The following is a 22,700-nucleotide window of genomic DNA, read 5'->3' as shown; positions in this document are numbered from 1 at the left end:
TTCCTCATCACCTAGGGGAGTTTCATAGAGCAAATTCCAGATGAAACTCCTACATCCCAATGACAGAATAACAAATAATCTGTCTAATATATGGGCAACGGACCTGAGTAAACATTTTTCCAAAGAAGACATACAGATAGCCAACAAGTATATGAAATTCGACATTCCTAATCATCAGGGAAATGCAAATTAAAACCAGAATGAGAGGTCATCTTCATCAATAACATCAACAACAATATCATCAACAAACATCATTGTTTGTTGATCTTCATCAACAAACATCATCAACAACAACAACAATAACCAGAGGACAGCAAACATTGTTGAGGAAGTGGAGAGATTGGCACCCTGCACCTCTTGGTGGGAATGCAAAAATGGTGTAGCATCTATAAAAAACAGTATGGAGGTTCCTCAAAAAATCAAAAATATAATTACCATATGATCCAACAATCCTGGGTCTGGGTATATTTCCAAAGGAAATGAAATCGGTATCTCGAAGAGATATCTGCTCTCCAATGTTTGTTGTTCATTACAACCATTATTCACAATAGCCAAGATATGGAAACAACCTAAGTGCCTGTCAAAGGATGAATGGATAAATGCAGTGTAGATATACAATGGAATATTATTCAATCATAAAAAAGAAGGAAATCCTGCCATTTGTAACAACATGGATGAACCTGGAGGACGTTATGCTAAATGAAATAAGCCAGATGCAGAAAGATAAATACTGCATGATGTCACTTATGGGTGGAATCTAACAAAGTTGAACTCATAGAAATAGGACTAGAATGGTAGTACCAGGGGTGAGGCGGTGGGGGAAATGGGGAGATGTTGGTCAAAGGGTACAGACTTCAGCTACAAGATGAATAAGTTCTGGGGATCTAATGTACCATGAGCATGGTGACTACAGTTAATAACACTCTCTTGTATACTTGAAAATTGTTAAGAGGGTAGATCTTAAAGGTTGTCACACTTAAAAGGTCCACACACACAGAAAAGGTAACTGTAAGATGATGGATATGTTAATTAACTTGATCCTGGTAATCATTTCACAAGGTATAGGTATTTGAAGTCATCACATTATATACCTTTAAAAAGCACATTGTACAACCTAAATATATGCAATTTATTTGCGGATCATACTTCAATAAGCTGGAAAAACAAATTCCAGACATTATATCATTTCATCTACAAGCATCTAAGTGTATACTTCTAATTAAGAAAGACTTTTTTTTCCTATTATAATTTTATTTATTTATTTATTTACTTATTTATTTATTTATTCAATATATGAAGTTTATTGTCAAATGGGTTTCCATACAACACCCAGTGCTCATCCCAAAAGGTGCCCTCCTCAATACCCATCACCCACCCTCCCCTCCCTCCCACCCCCTATCAACCCTCAGTTTGTTCTCAGTTTTTAAGAGTCTCTTAAGCTTTGGCTCTTTCCCACTCTAACCTTTTTTTTTTTTCCTTCCCCTCCCCCATGGGTTCCTGTTAAGTTTCTCAGGATCCACATAAGAGTGAAACCGTATGGTATCTGTCTTTCTCTGTGTGGCTTATTTCACTTAGCATCACACTCTCCAGTTCCATCCACGTTGCTACAAAGGGCCATATTTCATTCTTTCCCATTGCCACGTAGTACTCCATTGTGTATATAAACCACAATTTTTTTATCCATTCATCAGTTGATGGACATTTAGGCTCTTTCCATAATTTGGCTATTGTTGAGAGTGCTGCTATAAACATTGGGGTACAAGTGCCCCTATGCATCAGCACTCCTGTATCCCTTGGGTAAATTCCTAGCAGTGCTATTGCTGGGTCATAGGGTAGGTCTATGTTTAATTTTTTGAGGAACCTCCACACTGTTTTCCAAAGTGGCTGCACCAATTTGCATTCCCACCAACAGTGCAAGAGGGTTCCCGTTTCTCCACATCCTCTCCAGCATCTATAGTCTCCTGATTTGTTCATTTTGGCCACTCTGACTGGCGTGAGGTGATATCTGAGTGTGGTTTTGGTTTGTATTTCCCTGATGAGGAGTGACGTTGAGCATCTTTTCATGTGCCTGTTGGCCATCCGGATGTGAGAAAGACTTTTTGAAAAATGACACACAATACAGTTATCACCCCCTAACAACCAGCCTGTGATCACATTTTCCCACTTGTCTCAAAAATGTGGTTTTATAGTTGTTTTGTTCAAACAAGATCCAAACCAGGTCCAGATATTGGATTTAACTGATATGTCTCTTAAGTTTCTTTCACTTTTATAAAAAAGCAGCCCAAACACCACATTTGTGGTCAGGAGGGCCTGGCTCCAGCCCTTGGCAGCAGCAGGATTGAGCCCTTCACCATGCCCACCCTGTGGCCCTTGGCATCATCCACCACCCATGGAACTCTCTGGAACAAATGCTTGCCAACATCCTCAGTTGGAAATCCACTTCTATTTGGGAGGTGCAATGGCTGTCATCCGACCTCTTCCTTTTTGTGTACACAGTACCTAACCCTACATAGTAGGTGATCAGTAACCCCCTCTGGATGATGCTGGTCATTCAGATCCTCTCCCAGTAGTGGGTTTTTAGGGAAAGAAGAGCCGTCATTTAGGGCATGAGTACAAAGATTTCAAACAGCAAATGAAGGAATTGTGACACTAATATATTCACATCAACTTTACTGTGTGTCAGGCAAGGTTCGAAGTGCTTTACATTGTATTCACTTACTTATTCGTCACAGGAATCCCATGAGGGTAGGTACTCTACTCTGCTCTACAGATGAGGAATCTGAGGTATAGGGCGGTGAAGTGACTTGTCCAAGGTCACACAGCTAGAAGGTGCAGAGACAGGAAGAGAAGCCAGGCCATCTGGCATTTTTCCTTCCAGGCTGCCTGTTTGGGACCCCAGAACACAAGCTCTGTGGGTTTAGTTGTGTGCAAAGTTTGGCCTCTGAACACACAAGGGGACCTCGATAGAGAGGCGAGGAGCTGACCTCATAAATGATTGATTTTGATATTTGGAAGGGGAGGACCAGAAACCGCACACACACTGGCCCCGCATGGGGACTCACACAGCCCAAGGGCAGCATTGAGCTGGGGTGGAGGAGGTCAGGGAGTGGGGCTCTGCAGCCAGAGGGGCGGAAAGGCCAAGGGAGGCCCCACAGCTGGGCAGGAAGCCCAGCATCACTTTGCCTGGGGCAGTGCCCTCAGCCAGACCTTTCAGCTGAAGAGTGCAAACACTCTAGAAGCCAAATCTCATTGTTACTGGTTTTTAAATGACTGAAAAGGAGAGGTCTAAAAACAGCAATAAGCAAAGTACTAAAAACAGGGTTTCTGGGGCCAAATCCATGGTCATGCTTCCCATTTCTTAGCTTCTAGCTCTGCCCATCCGAGCAGCTGCAGCAGGGGGTGAATGGTCAGGAGGGAGCCCTGTGGCCTCCTAGAATCAAGGCCGGGCCTCCAAAGGAGCCTGCCTCCTGTCAGCAGTGGACCCAGTGGACTGGAAGGAACTGGCTTAATAAATGTTTCTACTTTGGCATTTGGAGGAGGGCAGACCCTGGCCAGGCCTCGGAGCTCTCCGAAGTGCAGTGGGGCCTGCTGACACTTCCCTGCCCTTTCCAAGGTGTTCTCATGACAGCTGCTACCTGGGGGCCGCTGGGCTGGAGCCACTGCTGTGCAAGGTGGTGACCTTCTAAATCCGGATCAGTTAATGAACCTGGCTGGCCCAGGGGTCCTGGAGGCTGCACCCTCTGTGGTGGCTTCTGCCAAATTCCTCTTGTTGTTTTGATTCCCTTTTTCCTCCTCCTCCCCCTTCCCATTATGCCTGACATTTTTAAGGCCAAGTTTTGTTACAAGCAATTAGCCTGTGTCAGGGATCTGGGGAGATGAGCCGATGCCAAGACATGGGACGAGGTAGAAAAAGCATGAGTCTGGAGGACTGGCTGCCAGCTGGCTGCCAGGAGGATCCGGGAGCGGTGGCCCTGCACTGACCATGGGGTAGGGAAGCTTCGAGGTGAGCTCAGGGCGCGGGAGCCCCCGCGCTGTCCAGCCCAGATGGGAGCCTCACGCACCACTCTGGATCCCCCTCCCTGATTCTAATCTAGAAATTTATCCTCCCAACCTGAGCCTCCCAGGCCCTGGAAGTGCTCAAGGGCCAGAGTTCATGGCCTATTTTCAATCTTTGAAAAAGTGGAAAAGGAATCATGTATTTACCCATAATAAGCTTACAGGCTATCCAAACATATGTATATATATTTTAATTTTTCTTGGAATTATTCATCCACTCATTGTGGTTGTCTAGACTCTCCGTTATCAATTTTGTGTGCTGACTAATAAAAACAAGGAACATGAAATTTCAGAATCAATGCGTGTTATGGGGTAGACAGTGTCTCCCACATGCAGGGTCCTCCATGGGAACCATGAAGGAGGAGGGAAGAGGGCTGAATCCACTTACCATTCAGCACCCAATTACCCATCTCAGTCCCAGGTGCTCCTTGACCCCCCAGCTCCCTCACTAGCCCTCCACCCTCAGCGCTCCCAGGCAGATGTCCAGCCGTTCAAACCCAGTCATTGGAGTCCCGGGTTTAAAACTCCGCCGTTCAAATCCAACCATTGGTCTCAATGATACCATCTCTTCTTCGGTGCAGTGAACCAATTTAAGAAATCAATACATGCTCCTGAGGGAGAATCTGAGGGCTCCCCTGACCCCTCCAGGTCACAAAGTAGGACTTCAGTGGTAGCTTTCTTGAGATGGTTTTCATCTTTGGTTTGGAGCCACAGATGAGCATTTCAGGAAGACGAGGAAACTGGGAGGCAGTGTTGTGAGCTGCCTAAGGTCACATGTGGGGTGGTGTAGATGGCTGTGCCGGGAGTTCAGGTCCCCCACTCCCACACACGACTCTTCCCACTTGGAGAATGACAGTGGCTCCCCACCGTTTGCATTCAATCCATGTTCCGTCTATGATCCGTGAAGGGAATATAAAAAGAGAGTCTGAAATTAGCAACAGGATCCAGAAACCCACATATAATCCATTTTAGTCCTAAAGCAAACAATGTTCTCTCTCATCAACCCCCTTGTAGCCCTGCTACGAACTCCACCAGAGGACAGGAGGCTGCCTGCCTTTTGGGACAGTGGAGGGCAAAGGAGGAACAAAGAAAGGGGAGAGAGGGGGGAAGTCTTGGCAGAAGCTGAGGGCTTGAGGGCTACGTTGAATCTAGACCTCTTAGTGTTAGGCGTTCTTGCCCGCTAGCAGGTAATGGGGTCCCCTGTCCTGTCTTGCCCCCAGGAAGGCTGTGAATATGCCCTGAGGCTTGGGTTACCTGACCCCACACACCTAGACCCTAAGCCCTGTCAGATGGCTGTGCCACCACGACTAATGGCACTCCTGACAGCTCACAGAAGTCTTCCCCCCTCTTCTAGTGCTGCTGCAAGTACGGCCGCTGTCCTTCATCCCTTCTGACCTGCACCAGATCACAGCCTCCATTTACAGCCCCCCGGCTGGTGGTTTCCAGACCATGAAATGCCGCTCGGCCTCCAAGGTTCTCCTGCTGAAGCAGAGACAAGCCCTCCTCCATGTTGTCCAAATCACAGCAGATGTGACCATTCAGTATCTCCTTCCCCACTCTCAGTGCCTTTCCAGATTTTTCAGGGTAATGTATTGGCATGATGGTTTTTACAACCACGGCCAAAAAAAAAAAGAAAAAAAGAAAAATTAGAAGAAGCCGCAAAGGCTATGCAGTTGAAACATCAATAAAAAGGGCCCTTATTAATGTGTTCACCAGTCAACAACACAAGCACCTCCCAGGGCCTAGAGCTGGATGCTCCACACCCCCCTGCCCCTCCGTGGGGAGACCCCACTGCATGACTCCTCTTCTCAGTCCTAGCACCTGCCTGTTATACTGGGACCATCTGTAGACAATGACAGGTCTGAAGTCCCAAACCTAAGTGAACTCTTCCCTTGCTCTTTCTATTTGGACTCCAGTGATTCCAGTCGTTCCAAGGGATTGGGGGGGCGGGGGGCAGAGGGAAGGAGGCAGGAAGAACCTATTTAAGCCTCAGGCTTCATTAAGAAACTGTCCAAATCGGGCACTCTCATCTGCCAGTAGTACCTTCACTGGAGGGATGATGAGCAGAGCAGGCTACTGTGAATGATTTAGACCTGCTAGATCCTCGTGGGTATCTGTGAATTGGGAGAGGGGATGCCAATGGTGGCGGTGAGGATGAGAGGGTAGGTGTAGCACCCAAGAAATGATAAGAGAAGTTCCAAAGATTGAGCCAATGGGAGAAAGAAACCAGGAAAACTATCTTCGTCCTCCACCCCTCCTGCCAAGCAAAACAAAATGAAAATAGGCAATTCAACAATATTACCTTTTATGCCCAATAGGAGTCTGGGAAACAGCCAGTGCCAGGAAGCTGGGGCAGCATCCAGCCCCAGCCTCCCTGGGAACCTGATGGAAATGCAGATGCCTGGCCCCACCCCAGACCCGCTGCATCAGAACCTCTGGGTGTGGGCCAGTAACATGCAGGTCAACAAGCCCTCCTAATGATGCGATTCACCCAAGGTTCAGGAGCCCTCAACCACAGCTGCCCCTCAGTTTCCTGCATCCGGGGCCATTGAGACTGAAGTGGAAGACGCTCCGAAACACACACTCGGGAACCCCAACTGCTCTTGGCCATGCATAGGACTTCTTCCATTTCCTCTGCCTCCGCCTTCCAGGGCACCATACTGGCTCCCATCTGGTTCGTAGCTTTCCTTCCAAATCTTAACTCCTCTTGTCCTCCGAAGACGCCTGAGGCATCAGCCCTGCTCTGAAGCCACAGGCACTAACATCTGTAACTCTGATTCTGCACTTGCCTGTCTTACTCATTTCCCCCAACAGGCTAGCAGTGCCTGGGGGGAGGGGGGCGGCTGGGAGCAGCACCCTTGCCCTGGAATTCTCTGGGTCTCCCAACCCGTGACCCCATGCACACCCTGGGTGATCTCAGGTGGTGGGCCCAGAGAGCTTTTCCTCCAAAGGAGATCCCAGAGAGACTGTGTAAATCAAAAAGGATGGCCTGGGGGCAAGGGGACCTCACAGTTTCCTCCTAGGATCGCGCTGTCTGCACACAGCCCAGGGAACAACCCCCCCTCCCCCTTCAGGCCCCTTCATGTTATTCCCCACGTGGATTAGAGGCCGAACACAAACAGAATACAAAAGACAAAAGACAGGGAGCTTTCCTTTGCTGTCAGAGTCTATAAAAGTCTTGGAAGTGACAGCAGGGGCTCTTGCCTGCTGCTGCTGCCCTGAAATCCAGAAAGAATCAATTTCAGACCCAAGGCCAAATAGTGCCCCAGGGGGCGTGCCTCTGACAGGCACTGACTCCGCCCCGCCAGCGATCCGGAGTCCGGGAGGGAGGGGCAGTGTGGAGGGGGCGTCCTGCGGTTTACAAAGGGAATGCACACCTCTTCCCGCCCCCACCCTTTGACCGGCTCCTCTTGCTCTGTCCCTTGACTGCCACCCTCTTCAGTACTCATCTAAGTACTAAGCCGCAACTAAGATAAATCATTTTCTTTTCTTGCTGCACCAAAGCTAGACTGTGACCCCAGGACAGGGACTGTGCCGTTTTTTCCCTTTGGGTCCCGAGTCTCCTAAAAACCTGTACGTTTTCAGGACGTGCGCGTAGTTCATTGATAAAAGACTGTTTAGGATTCCAGAAATTACATTCATTTATCCTACTAGATTGATGGCAAGAAAGGAATTGTTTATCAGGGATGAGCGAGCTTGTGGGCGTGTGTGTGCGTGATGAGATATCTCCAGACCCAATGTTAGTTTTATTTTATTTACTTATTTATTTTAGGAATACTGTTCATTATGTAAGTTAGCATTATCCATTTGGTAGAAACAGGAAGCTTCCAGGCTAGAGTTGACGGATTTAGCGAATAAAAGCACAGGGCATCAGTAAACTTGAATTTCAAATAAACAACAACTAATTTTTAATATAAATATATCCTAAATATTGCATGAGACATAGGCATTCTAAGGGAGTGTTTTTTGTTTATCTGACATTCGAATTTAATGAGTGTTCTGTATTTTATCTGGCAACACTGTCTCAGGACAATTCAAGTAGAGAAGGGCAAGAGAAGAAAAAGAATAACTAAAAATTGTATTATACTTTACTATATTTTTTTAAGAAAAAAATCAAAAATTGCTTCTGCAACACATTTCTTAAAAGCAGAAATGAGGCTCCTTTTATGTGAGTGCAAAGGTAGGTGCCAAGCCGGGGTCTCAGATGGAGTGATTTTAAATCTCAGAAAGAGCTTAGCTGTTTTTGTAAAAAGGAAAGTTGGCAAGTGATTAGTGCCGATGTGGTGGCCCAGCTGCTCTTTTGTACTTTGAAAGAAACAATTAAAATGGCTGGGACATTAAACTTTAAAGAGCTGGGTCGTTCATATTCAGAAGCTAATTTTAAAAAGAGCCTGATACCTGGGAGAGGAAGGGACATTTTGGAGAGGACATGATTTCTGTCCAGCCCTTCGGCCTTCAAAACTCTACATTTTGGAAAATCATTTTAAAGAGTTCAGGGTATATATATCATAGATAAATAGGTAAATACCAGGATAAGAAAGTTCTCGCTTGCTTGGGCATGAAGAAACCAAATGCAAAATTAACTTTTGCCACATTTTAGATGGCTTTAAAAGGCACAATCTGAGAAGTAGAACACATTCTGGAAAAGACAGTCAGAACTAGTTTCTTTCTGCAAATTGCTGAGCCCCCTGTGATGTGCCACGCACTGGGGCTAAGAGAAAAAAAGCCAGTGAACAAAGCAAATCCTTCCCCTGGAGGAAGCTCACATTTAAGTGGGGAGGGTGGACCTCTAAGCGAAACCAGCTCCCTATGGAGGTGAGATAGTGTGGAGCCAAGCATTCAAAGTGGCTGTCACATGTGGAATGACAGTGTTTGGGGCAGCAGATTATCACAGGTTTCTTGACCTTCTAGAAGAAACAGAAAACTCTGGCCAACTTTAAAGAGGGCAGACCCGTAATCTGCTTTTCTTACAAAATCTTTAATGATAGGGTGAACATGGATGGAAAGTGGGCCACCAGGAAGGAAATGAGATGATGTAAATGGCCATTTCAATGACCTACAAGGAAGGTGAGGACTAAATTCTGTTAGTGGCCCTGCAGGTGAAAAATATAATAGTGATACAGAAGATAACTCAGGAGATGTTTATCACAAGGCCTGGGGAGCAACTGGGGGTGAGGAGTGAGGGGAAGTAGAGGCTCAGGATGACTCCCAGGCTTCTAGATTGGGTAACATGGATGAAGATCCCGTTCATTAAATGAAGCAGATTTGGAGATGAGAATAGGAAAATAGATGTGGCTAATGCATTCAATTTTTATTTACTGAACTTGGGGTGCCTATGGGACATTCAGGTGGAGATTTCTGTCCAAGAAGTCCAAAGAAATAGGGACTGGGGAGGGACATCTGTCTGGAAATAGGATGTACAGGCAGCCATTGCTATGTGCACATAGGTCAGATGGAAGATCACTGAGGGAGCCCATGAAGGAGACTGAAAAAAACAGCCAAAGAGGTGGGAGGAAACCCCTGGAGCCTGGGGTCTTAGCTTGAAAAAGAGCAGATTTCACCACACTGTGTTCCAAAGGCATCCTTTGAATTGGGTGATGGTTGGTGACCCTAGAGTGGAAGCATGGATGGGATGAAGCGTTGTTGCAGTGAGAGAGCTATATTGCATCTGAAAGCTGCAAAAGGCAGCCACGTCCAACTCTGCCCAATAGAGAAGTTCAGGTGCACAGAAAGAAAACTTAACATTTGGAAAGAAACTGGACACTATTCCATTGAACCATTCGCTCTCCTCTGAGTTAAAATGTTGTGCCTCTGAACTGCAGACAAGATGGTTCTATGAGCTCAAACATAACTCAAAGATAGTATATTTCATGAAGAAAATTCACACAGTTGCAGACTTTGTGAATAATCTCACCCCATAGCCAAGTGCAGATAAACTAGAAAGGATGATGAGTTGAATTTCATCTTGGAGAAAGGAGTGAACCACCACAGCACCCCTGCCCCACCCTTCACTACCCCCATGATCAATGCAACAATCAGGTTTCATATTTTTTCATTAGTCAGTATTTATTAAGGAACTAGTACATGTGTGGCCCTTGTGTTAAGCATTGTGGACTCTATTATGGATGCATTATGGATGTGCCATGTGCCTAGCACAATATAATGCTCAATAAATGGCTGTTGTTTAAGATATCCAACATGGTTCCAGCCTTCCAAAAGCTTACGGTCTCATTGGGGGGGGAAGACATAGACAAGAATGATAGCTTGGGACCTTTATAAGCTCTGCAGGAATATACACATAACATGAGCTTGGCACAAAAGAGGGGTTCTATCAATATTTGTTGAATGAAGACATTGCATAGATGAAAACTCATGCCCTTATCATGTGCTGGAGAATATCAGAGAATAGGAGAATGTGGCAGATGGGAGAAGCCTTTGCAGAAGAGCTGGGGCCTGATCTAGTCTTATTTTTCCCACTCACTGTGTGTGTGCCCTTCAGATTGCGTGAGAGTTCTGTCTCAGGCTGCAATCACCTATATAGATCAGCAATGAGATCTATGAGGCACAGCCTCATACCCAGATGGACACTTACTTGAGCTTTTGATAGTGACCGTAACAACGATCATACTGCAGGGTTCTGCTCCATGCTGAAAAATATCCACTGTCAGACACATTTCCCCTCCTCCGCCTCCTCCCCCTCTCCCTCCTCCTCCTCCTCCTCCTCCTCCCCCTCCTCCTTCTCCTCCTCCTCCCCAAGTCTTAGATGGTGCTGGCATGGTTTTCCTGAATGGCTCACTTGTGTATTATTTGTAATAACAGACATTAAGGTTACCATAATTATCCTGTCACCTTTCGTCAGGGTTTAGGGCACAGGACGGTTCCCACTGAGGTCTCAACCACGGCTCCCGGCTGCCTGGCAAACTGGAAGGCCACTGGAGTAACTTCCCTGACCTCTAGCTGACCTGCAGAGATCAATGAACAATTAATTACTATCATCTCACTCTGGGAGAGATAGTGCACTGCCATTTCTCAATTACAACTGGAAGTGCCCCTTAGCAGACAGCTGCCTGTCCGCCAAGACAAGCCCCCTCCTGATTCTAGCCCCACCAGCACTACACACACTCACACACATGCACAGACACACACACAGGGCCTATCTCAGACCACATCCATTCCCCCAAGTATGCCTACCAACACCCATTGCCACACCAGTGCCCTGCACAGACCATGCTCATCTCCCAGCCACCCATGGCACCCACACCCACAATCCCATTGGAGCCTGACCCAGGTCACACCCCCAGTCTTTCTCAGTATTACGTATTGTGTGGCGTCTATTCCAGTACTGTCTAAGGCTAGGGTGGCCCATTGCAAAGCCAGGACTCAGGAAGAATTCGTCTTTGCTATACTTCCTGTGACATCTCTACCAAGAAAACCTTTGGTATTTTCCATCATCAGCTCTTCCTATGTCTTCAATGCCTCCTGTATTCTGTACTCTCCCTAGTCACCCCAACCACATAACTTAGACCTTCCCTAGCCCCTCCCCATGTAACAAAATGCCTTCAGCACACCCTCTCCTTTCAAGGCTTCCTTCTCCACGCCCCGAATAAGTGACCAAAGCCAGACCGATGAACTCAAACAAAGATATTCATAGCTGCTGATACCTTCAGGTACCACTCTTACAGTTAACTAAGGCATTTAATCTTAAAAAGAGTAAATATAGCGGTATCTTCAGGGACTCAGGTTCAGCCTGGAGGTGGTGGCGGGGGAGCTATTTTTGGTTACAGAGGCTCAGAGAACCCTTATATCTCACTAGGTGTGTTTTTTCTACTTTAGTTTCACAATAAACTGTCTGCAATGGTTTATTTCTTTGGAAAGATCCACAGATGCATTAGCTGAGACATTTCTGATTATATGCAACAGAAATCCAGCTAGAAAAGGAGGTAGGACCTATAGCCTCACTTGATTTGGAAGTCTGAAGAACATCTAGCTCAGGCTGTAGCATGGGATCCAAGTGCTTAAACAAAGTCAGAAGGACTTCTCTGATTTTCTTCCTCAGCCCTGGCTCTCGTCCCAGGCTGGACCTTTCCACGAGGGCTCCTACAAGCTCCCCAGGCTTACATTACCCACACAGTTAGCAATCTCTGCCTACAACTTAGCTGTTAGTTCTGAGAAAGAGTACGTTCCAATGAAATTCCCAGGACTGTGTCTCTTGGTCTAACTTGAATCAGTCCCCATCCTTGAGCCAATCACTAGCGCAAAGCTTTCCCAAAGCTTGGCATAGGGAGGCCCGTGACTGTGGAGAGGACTTGGCAAGATCACAGCTTCTAGTCCCCTGTCAGAAAGTAAACCCATCTGAAATTAACAAAGTACATAACATCCTGATCAGAATACCTGGTACAGAGGAGGCATTCTCAACTATTATTGTTATTAAAGAGACACAGAAAAGAACAGTATTGGAACAAACGTCTCCAGGTCCTTTCCCCACCCCATCATGTGCTGCTCCAGCCAGAGGAAGAGTGGCTAATTTGCTCAATGAGATCAAGGAGAACCAGACAGATCCAATGGGTCATGCTTGGCAGGAGCCGGGTCCCTGCGTGGAACACAGTTATGTCTTGCTAATTCTCACCTAGACCTCCCTGGCTTCATCTGGAACATGCTGCCCTCCTCCCCTTCCTGCCCAAATCCTCCCTTGAGGGAGGATGCCTCTCTTTCAGGTGACTGTGGCTGGGGGTAAGTTCAGACTGGGGAGCCAAGTGGAAGATCCTGCTGTCCAGTTACAGCAGGAAGCCCTATGCTTCCAGTAATATAATCAACTCTTAGATCCTAGTTACCTGCTTAATTAATTAGAACAAAGACTTCCTCCTTCAAGTGCAATAGCAATTTGCCTCCTCCTCTTCCTCCTCCTCTTCCTCCTCCTTCTTCTCCTTCTTCTTCTTATATCATCATCATCATCATCATCATCCTTACATAGGCCCTGTCCCCACACTAGGAGTGGTAGGGGCCAACAGTAACTGTGGTCTCTCACTTTTTCTCCCGAGGAAAGAATCCCCAGCCCTGAATGTCTCTTTACTGAGAATGGAGACTCGTCCTCGGCAGAAAACACAAAAATAATTGGAAAGCCCTGCCTCCATCTTGCAGAAGCAGACCAGTCCCTTGGGCTCGGGCACTAAATCATACCTCAAGCCCGTATATCTGCCCAGGGAAGAAAGAAAGCAATTGAAACCCAGTATTTAAAGGCGGTCTCAGATTTATTCCCCTTCTCGACAGCCTACAAAATGTTGGAGAATAGACCCTGCCTTTCTCTGAACGATAAAACAGGATCTGCTGTCCAGGAATTGGCCCTGAGAAAGTTCATTGCTCATCCTCATGTGACCTTCCCAAGAAACAAAACTGCAGGCCCAAACTCTTAGTTTTAAAAGTCTTCTCTTTCTACCCATTTGCAAAGCAAGTATTATCCTTCCAGCATCCCACGATGCTTCATTTTTTGTGCATTTTAATGGAGAAAAATCTCAGCTGCTACCTTTGTTTAACCAATGCCCCATCTTCTTTACTGGATCTCCAATTTAACATGGTCCAGAAAGGAATTTTATGGGCAAATATTTTGGCTTGTTTCCATTCAGAAAGCTTCCCTGCTGATTGGACATTGATGAACGGAAATCCAAAGTCCCCAGCCAATTCCCTCACCCCCAACCTGACTTCGGAGGTTTGCTGGCTCCATGTCAAACTGATTACTGATGACAGGCAATTAGCCATCACGCCTTGTTTATAGGCTGGTGAGCCCATCCACCCTGCAGGGCCAGACACAAGTCTGCCCCTTCTCTTCCCCACTGGATATCTCCTTTGTCATTCGGGTCTCAGCCTAGATGTTCCTTGGTGCCGGCAATTTCTTTGACACCTCGTTCTGCTCCAGAGAACCCTGCAGTGTCCTCCAGTAGGGCCTGCATTAAGTTTCCTAGGGCTGCATGGCTGGGTGGCTTAAACAACAGGAATTTACTGTCTCAAAGTTCTGGAAGCCAGAAGTCTGAAATCTGGGTGTTGGCAGGGAAGAGTCCTTCTGAGGGCTGTTCCTGGCCTCTCCCCTTGGCTTGTGGATGGCCATCGTTTTGTGCCTTGACATCATCTTCTGTTCCTCTGTGTCCAAATCTCCCCTCTCATAAGGAAACAGACGAATTAGATCAGGCACCACCCTAAAGGACATGTTAGCTTGATTACCTTTGTGTAGACTTTCTCCTGATAAGGTCACGTTTCCAAGGTATGGGGAGTTAGGACATATGAATTTGAAGGGGACACAATTCAACCCATAACAGGGCTCTATCACTTTATACCAATCATAAGATATTAACTGGCCCCATTTGTCTTCCACCCCCCTCACTGAGGGCAGGGACAGTGTCTGATTCTCCCCTCCATTCCCGGTGCCTGTCATAGGCTAGGTAGTCAATTCTGTCCATGACTTCACACGCCTCACCCCCCTGCTCCTCCTTTTCTTCATTTCGTAATGTCCCTTGCTACTGACAGCGCAAGCCCCGGTGGCCACAGGGATTCCTAAACTTCCCAGAACTGGAGTAGGTTGGAGTGGTGTTCAGAGCCTGCCTGCTGGTTGTGGCGCTGCTTTAATGACCTAGACACATCCTTCCCATCTGCCTCACCCTCCAGGGAGCCGCCACCACTGGGAATGCATGTCCCTCCTTGGCAGAACATGCATCAAGCTAATTCTCCAGCTCCATTTCTGCATCTAACCGGTGGTTCCAGGAACCCAGCCATGCACTCTAATGGGGCCTTGTCATTAGAGGCTTGGCAAATGTTCACACTCTGGGGCTCCCCAAAGCCCAGGAGAGCTGGCCAAGGAACTGAGAGGCACCAAGGCCATTTTCAAAAGCAAAGGGCAGCAGGCTCATAGTCGGACATTTTTTAAAACCTGCATTTATTTAGTAAATAATGTATGTTAATGCAACATACGCTATATTATGCAATAATTATGGAAACAATCTGATCCTGTTATCCCAGATTTCACTGGTCCTTCGCAGCTGCTCAACAGGAATCCCACAGCCTCCTCCAGCAGGGCATTCTCCTTGGGTCTGTGAAAGGGCTGCACATGTTGGAGGTCAGCCCCTCCACCCCACAACGCTGTCACTTGCTCAGCTGCCTGTCCTCCTCACCATTCCTTCCTTCTCACGCCAAACCACCCATACACCGCCATCTTCCAGAGATGTCCTTCACACCTGCAAGATTTCCCTGACCTTATCAGCCTATAGTCATCTCCAGACTTGTCAAACCATCTCATTCCATTGCCATTCTGGCCCTAATTGACATATGAGAGACCATTGCCACTCATCTGTTTCCCAGGCCAGTCTCCAAAGTAGATCACAGAGTCACAGAGGCCCCGCTCTCTGCCCTTTCACTCCTGGGCACCAGGACAGTGCTAGCCACTGAGTCAGAATTATTCCAACTTCAGTTGACTAAAGTCTACTGTTAGATCATGTGTGTGTTTGCTGGGCCTGGGGGCAGGGGTGGGGGTGTGTGATGCAGGGAGAAGGTGATTTACTGCAAAGGGAACTTTCTCAGGTGATGGAAATGTTCCAGTTCTTGACTGAGGTGATGGTCATTTGGATGTATACACTTTTCTATACCCACCAAACTGTACGATTACAATCTGTATTTTATTGCCTGTAAATTATACCTCAAAAAAGTTTATTTGAGAACAACAACAAAAACTAATGTCAGCATTACAGCACATAGAACCAGGTTTCCTTCATGGTTTGGCAACTTTGAGGCTCTAATCACATCCTCTAGATATCTGTCCTAATAACCAATTATTGTGACATAGCTGGCCCATGATACTTGTTAGAATATGGATTTGTAGATATAGCACATTAGTATCAATTCGAGAGAATGCTTTGGAGGCTATACTATCAGGAAAATTTTGTCTTCACAACAGATCATGAAGATTCACATAAGTTGAAAGGAGCTAAAGCCAGTGCCAGGAGCCTGGCTTCACGACTGACAAGGTTTGGGGTCTTGGCAGCATGCTTACCCTCTCCAGTTCTTTCTTTTAGCTATAAAGGGAGTCTTCCAATTGCCTAATCTGTGACATACCTTTTAACTCTACAATTCACTAGCTAAGCTGCACTATTCCTTTGTAATGACAAAGACACTAAACTGCTGGAAATCTGGGTCCTGGGGGCACCCTTCATAACCCTTCCATCCCTTGGAATGGCCATCCCTTCCATGGACTCACTCCTGCCTCCTGACCTTAGCTGAGCTCTTTTTCCATCTCTTAGCTTCCCCTGCATTCTTTTCTAGTCAAGACTCTTTCCCACCTGCTTCCCTATTATTCCAGCAACTCAGAGATAGGAAGTCCTTTGTAGGGAATGTAGAACCACCAGCTTTTCAAGTGAACTACCTTCTTTACAGCAAGAACTCATGCTTACTGGGCATGTACCAGTACTGAGGGCTTTATGGGATTCATATCATTTAGTCCCCACAAATTACTCTGAGGTAAGTTTTATCCTCATTCTCATTTTGCAATTAAAGAAACTGAGCCATAAAAAAGTTAAAACTACAGTATGATTCCAACTATGTGGCATCCTGGAAAAGGCAAAACCATGGACATGGTATGAAGACCAATGGTTGCTAGGGGTGGTGAGGAGGAAGGAGGGAAAGAATAGGGGGAGCACAGATGACTTTTAGGACTGTGAAAATACTCTGTATAATATGATAATGATGAATTTCCATACAATGAGTATCACCCAAGAGTAAATCCTGTGGTAAACTATAGACCTTGGGTGATTATGATGTGTCAAATTATGCTGTGTCAAAGGGGTCATCAGTTGTGATAAATGTACTGTTCTCATGTGGGATATTGATATGGGGGAGGTTATGCATGTTGGGGGCAGGAGGTATGTGGGAAATCTGTGTACCTTCCTCTCAATTTTGCCGTGAACCTAAAACTTCTGTAAAAATAAAGTATTTAAGTTTTTAAAAAGTTAAAGGGACTTATCCAAGCTTACTCATGTCCTGTATGGTGCAGCAGGGGTGTGAACTAAGGCACTCAGAACCTGTGTACTTGACCATGATGCTATTCTGCTTCCCTAAAACTCAAGATACTAGAGGAAGTTTGCTAATGCTATGTTGTCCTTTCTTTCTTTCTCTCTCTTTCTTTCTCTCTCTTTCTCTCTTTCTTTCTTTTTTTAATGTTTATGTATTCTGAGCAGGGAAGGGGCAGAGAGAGAGGGAGAGAGAAGAGGAGAGAAAGAATACAGAGAAAATCCCAAGCAGGCTCTGCACTGCCAGCACAGAGCCCAATGTGGGGCTTGAACCCACAAACCATGAGATCATGATCTGAGTCGAAATCAAGTTGAATGTCCAAGAGATTGAGCCACACAGGCACCCCTCCTTTCTTTATTAAGAAGAAATACCCAAGAGTGCACTGTATACACTGTATGTTAGCTAACTTGACAATAAATTATATTTTTTTTAAAAAAGAAGAAATGCAACTTAATATGACAACCAAGAAAGAAACACTTCTAATACAAAATTGGTGGTTGGATGACCCCCAACTCTTTTTTGGATGACTTTGCCTGAAGTCTTATGATTGTTAGGAAGTCAACTCTAGAGAACAATTAATATTGAAATTGGAATTGTTGAAGAGGAAAAGTGAGTGGTGACCAAGGCAGAACCCCCCACACCTCAATGTAATCCCCACAAACATCAGAGTCATAGAAACTTCCTAGGAGATTGACTAGGCAAACTTAAAACAGATTAGCCCTAATTTGAAACAACTGCAGACAGACATTTCTTAAATTATGTCTTTCTGAGTGTAGTGTTTGGGGAGACATTAATATGCATTCTATGAAGGAGAATTCAAGGTCAAATGAGTTTAAGAAATACTGAATGAAATCCGAACACATCTACTTACTAAAGTGCTTTCCAGAGTTTTTATGTCAAGTGAATTATGAATCTCCAAAATGTAGTTTGCCATGTTTCTATTGACCACGAGAGGTTGATGTTGGTAGCAGTGGTGGTATGTATGCGTCGTGGGGGAGAAGGGGGGAGTAGGTGGTGGTTTTTGCCGAATGTTTGTTAACATCTTGAGGAAAACCACAAAACAAGGTTTGGAGAAAATACTGCCACAGTGGGTTAAAGATAGGCTGAAAACGCAGACAAATTAATATGATGGCCAACTTCCACAATGGCTACCAATGATTCTTACCTCTTGGTATTAACAATTTTCTATAGTTCCTGCCCACATATGTGGACCTGTATAAGCAATAGGATTTTGCAGAAATGATGGAATGTGACCCCTGAAGCTAGGTCATAAAAGATATCTAGCTTCTGCCTTGTTTTCTCGAGGGTCATTGACTCTGGGGAAAGCTGGCTGCCATGTCATGGAGAACTCGAGCAGCCCTATGGGGGACGTCCAGGTGGTGAAGAACTGAGGTGCCTCACCCACAGCTGGTACTGACTTGCCACTCATGAGAACGCACCGTTTTGGAAGCAGATCCTCCAGCACCAGTCAAGCCTTCAGATGACTGTAATGCCAGCTGTCATCTGACCTCATGAGAGACTCTAAGCCAGAACCACCCTTCTAAGCCATGTCAGAACTCCTGACCCAAAGTAACTCTGTGAGATAATAAATGCTAATTGTTGTTTTAAGCCATTAAGTTTGAGAGTCTTTTGTTATGCAGCAGAAGGAAACAAATACAGTTAAGCAGGATTTCCATGATGTTGTAATACGATGAGCCTTTGGGAAATACCTCACACCTTTTAGAAAGGAAGAGCAATGACATTCTGGCTGTTACTTCCCTATCAATTATTGGGACAAAATTCTGGAAGACCTAGAATAACCCTTTTCCCAATCCTTTAGGCTCTGTCTTGTCACTCAGCAGAACAAAACAAACAACAAAAACTTTCACTTTGGGATGTTTTCTTCAACTAACTGGAAGACCAGTGGTGACCTATACTAATATATGGCTTCCATAATTTCCTTTTCACCCACTGGTGATATAGGTACACTTTTCCCTTTACCTAATGTAAAAAGTTAGTTAGTATTACATTAGTTTGGATTTATAATGAGAACAGGATGATGTGACCTGTGATCTGTCTAGGACTAAACCTCTGGCTGCAAGGACTACCAGATCACGTGGACAGAAGCTCTGGTTTTACCCTAAGGGTTGGAGAAGGTAACCATAATGCCCAGAGCATCATGTGGCCCATCTGTCAGCTTTCAGCCCATTTCCTGAGAGTCAATGAAATGACTGTTAAAATCCCACAAAGAAGGAAATCTCGTAATCTCAGCAAGAAATGATATTACATTAGTATTTTAATGTTTGCTTTGCTGCTATAAGTTCTGGCTGTATATTGAGAGAAAATTTGAGTTAACACCTCGAAGAGAAGGATGTATGATATAAAATAAGATATTTAAAGATGCAACACTAAATAATATTAATAACATGATGATGTTTGGTTTGAATTTTCTTGAAAAAAAAAGGGATGAATAGATAAATTTGATCACAAACTGCCAAGATAAATAAGGGAGGCTACATTTCCCTGAGCCTTGGAACAAGGATAATACAATATTGTTTTTACAGAGCCCTTTTCTTGGAAGAAGAGCTCATAAAACTTTATCATACATATATTTGCTCTGCTAATGTAATCATTCAATCTCCCTCCTGCTTTTGTGAAGGCATCTTTACTACCATGCGGCAGGAACCCCAGACTAATTGTGTTTACAGAGAATGTCAAACCATCATCTGGAAAGGCCTGATTTTCTGAGGGAATTCAACAATGAAAAACACCACATGATTTTTCTCTTTATCAAAAAACATTCTCAGGGTTTAATACAATTGTAACTGGTGTCCCTATGAAGCAATGAACATGTTGTGTTGATTAACCTTATCTGTAGTCTTCTCATTCATTCTCTTGGTCACACAGGCTGCCGTGGGAGAGTAAATACTGCCCCAGACCTTACCTTTTCACCTCTTCCTAATCTTCCTTCAGGGGCACCTAGCAACTGTCCTGTTCTAAGAACCCAGGTAAAAAGGGGAGGGGTGTGAACTCAGGCAAAGCAGTCAGTTTTTTGACCAATATCAACCAAAAAGACGGAAGCAGGAAAACTTCATTCTGGGATCTTCCTCAAAGAACTTAAGCTGGCTTTTCAGGGTGCTGGACACAGCCTACCGGGGATGACACAATATCAAGGAAAAGTGTGATGCCCCCCATTTTATTCTTCCATTCTGCCCAGAGAAATGAGAACCAAGCACCCCCGTCTTCAGAGTGCTGGGCTTGCAAAAGGGGAAGAGGCATATGGGCAAGACATCTTGCAGCTGCGGGGCAAGGACATCTGGCATTGTCTGGGCATTCACACACATAGACCAGCTTTGGGGTGTATACTCCCAATGCCATTTGACTTTCTCACATGAGATGCTTTTCAGTTGGTATTGAGACTTTATCCTTTTAAAAGTTAATGAAAAGAGAGAAGAAATACAATTAGTATCAGTTTAGGGGCCAAGAGAGCATTTCCAAAGCCAATGCTCAAATGTCTCCAGTAATTATTGTCTAGTTCTCTCTCCTGATAGAACTGGTTATAGCTCTCGATCTGATTGGAATTCCATGGCCATGCCTTTCCCCCTCACGTCTTGGTGGAATCCCAAAGGGTTCAGTATGTGGTTACTTGAATGGATGGATGGATGGATGAATGAATGAATAAACAATTTTTCACATGCAATATATCATTTCATCCTCTGAACAACCTGGTGAGATATGAAAGTCAGGTATTTCTCTTCTTTTAAACAGATGTGCAAACTGAGGTGCAAAGGGACCTAATGATGTCTCAAGGTTACCTGGAAAATGAGTAACACTGATTGAGAACTCACAATGCTCTTTCTTCCCTGGAAGGAAAGATGAGAAACAAGGTAAGTGACCAATCTATAAACTATGTCTTTATTGTGTATGATTTTAGTAGAGTCATTTAATTAGCAAGTAGTTAGCCCTGCTTCCTTAGCTTGTGTGGCCTCCTCCCCTGCCCTTTCTGTTCCTCCAACACATTCCCAGTGTTCCCAGGCTCTCACAGTCCAACAGAACCAGTTTTTTCCATGGCTACATGAAACCCACCTACATGAAACCCACCAGTGGAAGTTAACCTCTCCCCCCCAGCCCGGGACAACTTCCCTAATGCTGTACATGCTTTTTCATCCTGCCTCATCTTCTCAACTGGATGGTCAGCCCCATTCCTAGGTCCTTTGAAGTACTCATGGCCCCAGCCTTGTCTCTATGGTCATTCCCACCACCACTCAGAAAAGCCTAGCTGGAGCAAATATTTGTATCAATTATGTCAGATCAGAAACAAGACCACCCCAAAGGTTGCTCCTCTCCCTATGATACATGGAGGGATCAGGAATCAGGTAATGTGGGAGAATGATTAGAGTGTAGATAATCCACCTTGGGTTTTACTAGTTCTGGACACTGTGTTATTACTTCTTTGGCTGGTTCCTTCCTCCCCCATCCCTCCAGGCACAGGGTAACTACATAGCAATGGAATTGATTTTTTTTTTCATTCATTTAAATGAAAGACTTTCCTTCAAAGTACTTTCTTATTCTAATGACATCCTCATTATTCAAAATGTATTGATATCTCTTCTGGCATATTTTTTCATTTCTGTTGAATATTCTTTTGTATAATTCTCAATGGTGGCAATTTTTCATCGCTTAGGGTGGGTTTGGCCCTGGCTATTCGGCCAGATAACAATAACAATGTAAATGTATGGAGTGTTTTAAAGGTTTGGAAAACTATGACATCCTTGATGTTAATAGTCAAAATTAAGATTGCCAACCAAAGGAGGTGGTAAGTATTGTTTGGGTGGAAAATTTGACATGATAACAAAGGAAAGAGACTTCTTGTGCAGTCCCAGGATGGCCCAAAATCAAGTCCTTGCACCTAGTTTTAGACGAGATTTGGGCAATGGTGGTCTGCTAAGGTGATTGTTTTGAAGGAATTGATTCAGATGCATTCACTCCAATGTGCTAGTTATTAAAAATCACAGCCATTGTGTTAGGGGCTTTCAACAAACAGTCACAAAGTACCTATGAAGTGTTAGGTACCAGAGTCATAAAAGCAGGTACAGGGCTCCAATGTCTGGATTTGCAATCTAATTGGGGACAAATGCAGTACTGTAACAGGTGCAGGAATAGAGGTATATGGGGCCAAATGACCCAAAGGAAGGAGCTGTCACATCTTTAGGGGTTAATGGGGCAGAAGGGTATCAGGAAAAACTTCACAGAATTAGCACCAACCCTCACAACCACCCCCAAGGTTAAATATCAGTATCCCCATTGTGCAGATCAGAGAAGTTGCAAGGCTAGACAAGTTCACACAGCTAAGAAGAGTGAGAGTGAGAATACCAAAGATATTTTCCCTCTGCTTGGCTCATTGGACCTAATTGTACTCAGGTACTAAATCCCAGGGTTTGGGGGAGCTGCAGGCTTCAGTGTAGACATGGCCAAGTCCAAGAAGCGCACCACACACAACCATTCACAAAAGATGGCATAGAAATGGCATCACGAAACCCTGGTCACAAAGATATGACTCTCTTAATGGGGTAGACCCCCTGAAGAGCATGTGCTTTGCCAAGAAGCACAACAAGAAGGGC

At 45.1% G+C, this 22,700-nt stretch overlaps 1 long non-coding RNA gene across 2 annotated transcripts in view; it reads left to right on the top strand.

Moving 5' to 3' along the window:
* The window catches only part of LOC144613804 (uncharacterized), a 273,378-nt gene that overhangs the window by 232,119 nt on the left and 18,559 nt on the right, over positions 1-22,700 (top strand). For both annotated transcript variants that reach the window (XR_013551226.1, XR_013551227.1), the window contains one exon: positions 20,848-20,966. This is a non-coding gene — a long non-coding RNA (uncharacterized LOC144613804). The remainder of the gene's footprint in view (positions 1-20,847; positions 20,967-22,700) is intronic.

This window comes from Panthera onca, chromosome D3 (genome assembly GCF_046562875.1).
Source record: "Panthera onca isolate mPanOnc1 chromosome D3, mPanOnc1 haplotype 2, whole genome shotgun sequence".
In the NCBI taxonomy this organism is placed as follows: Eukaryota; Metazoa; Chordata; class Mammalia; order Carnivora; family Felidae; genus Panthera; species Panthera onca.
The sequence above is the reverse complement of the archived record's forward strand: the minus strand, read 5'-3'. Positions and strand labels throughout refer to the sequence as shown.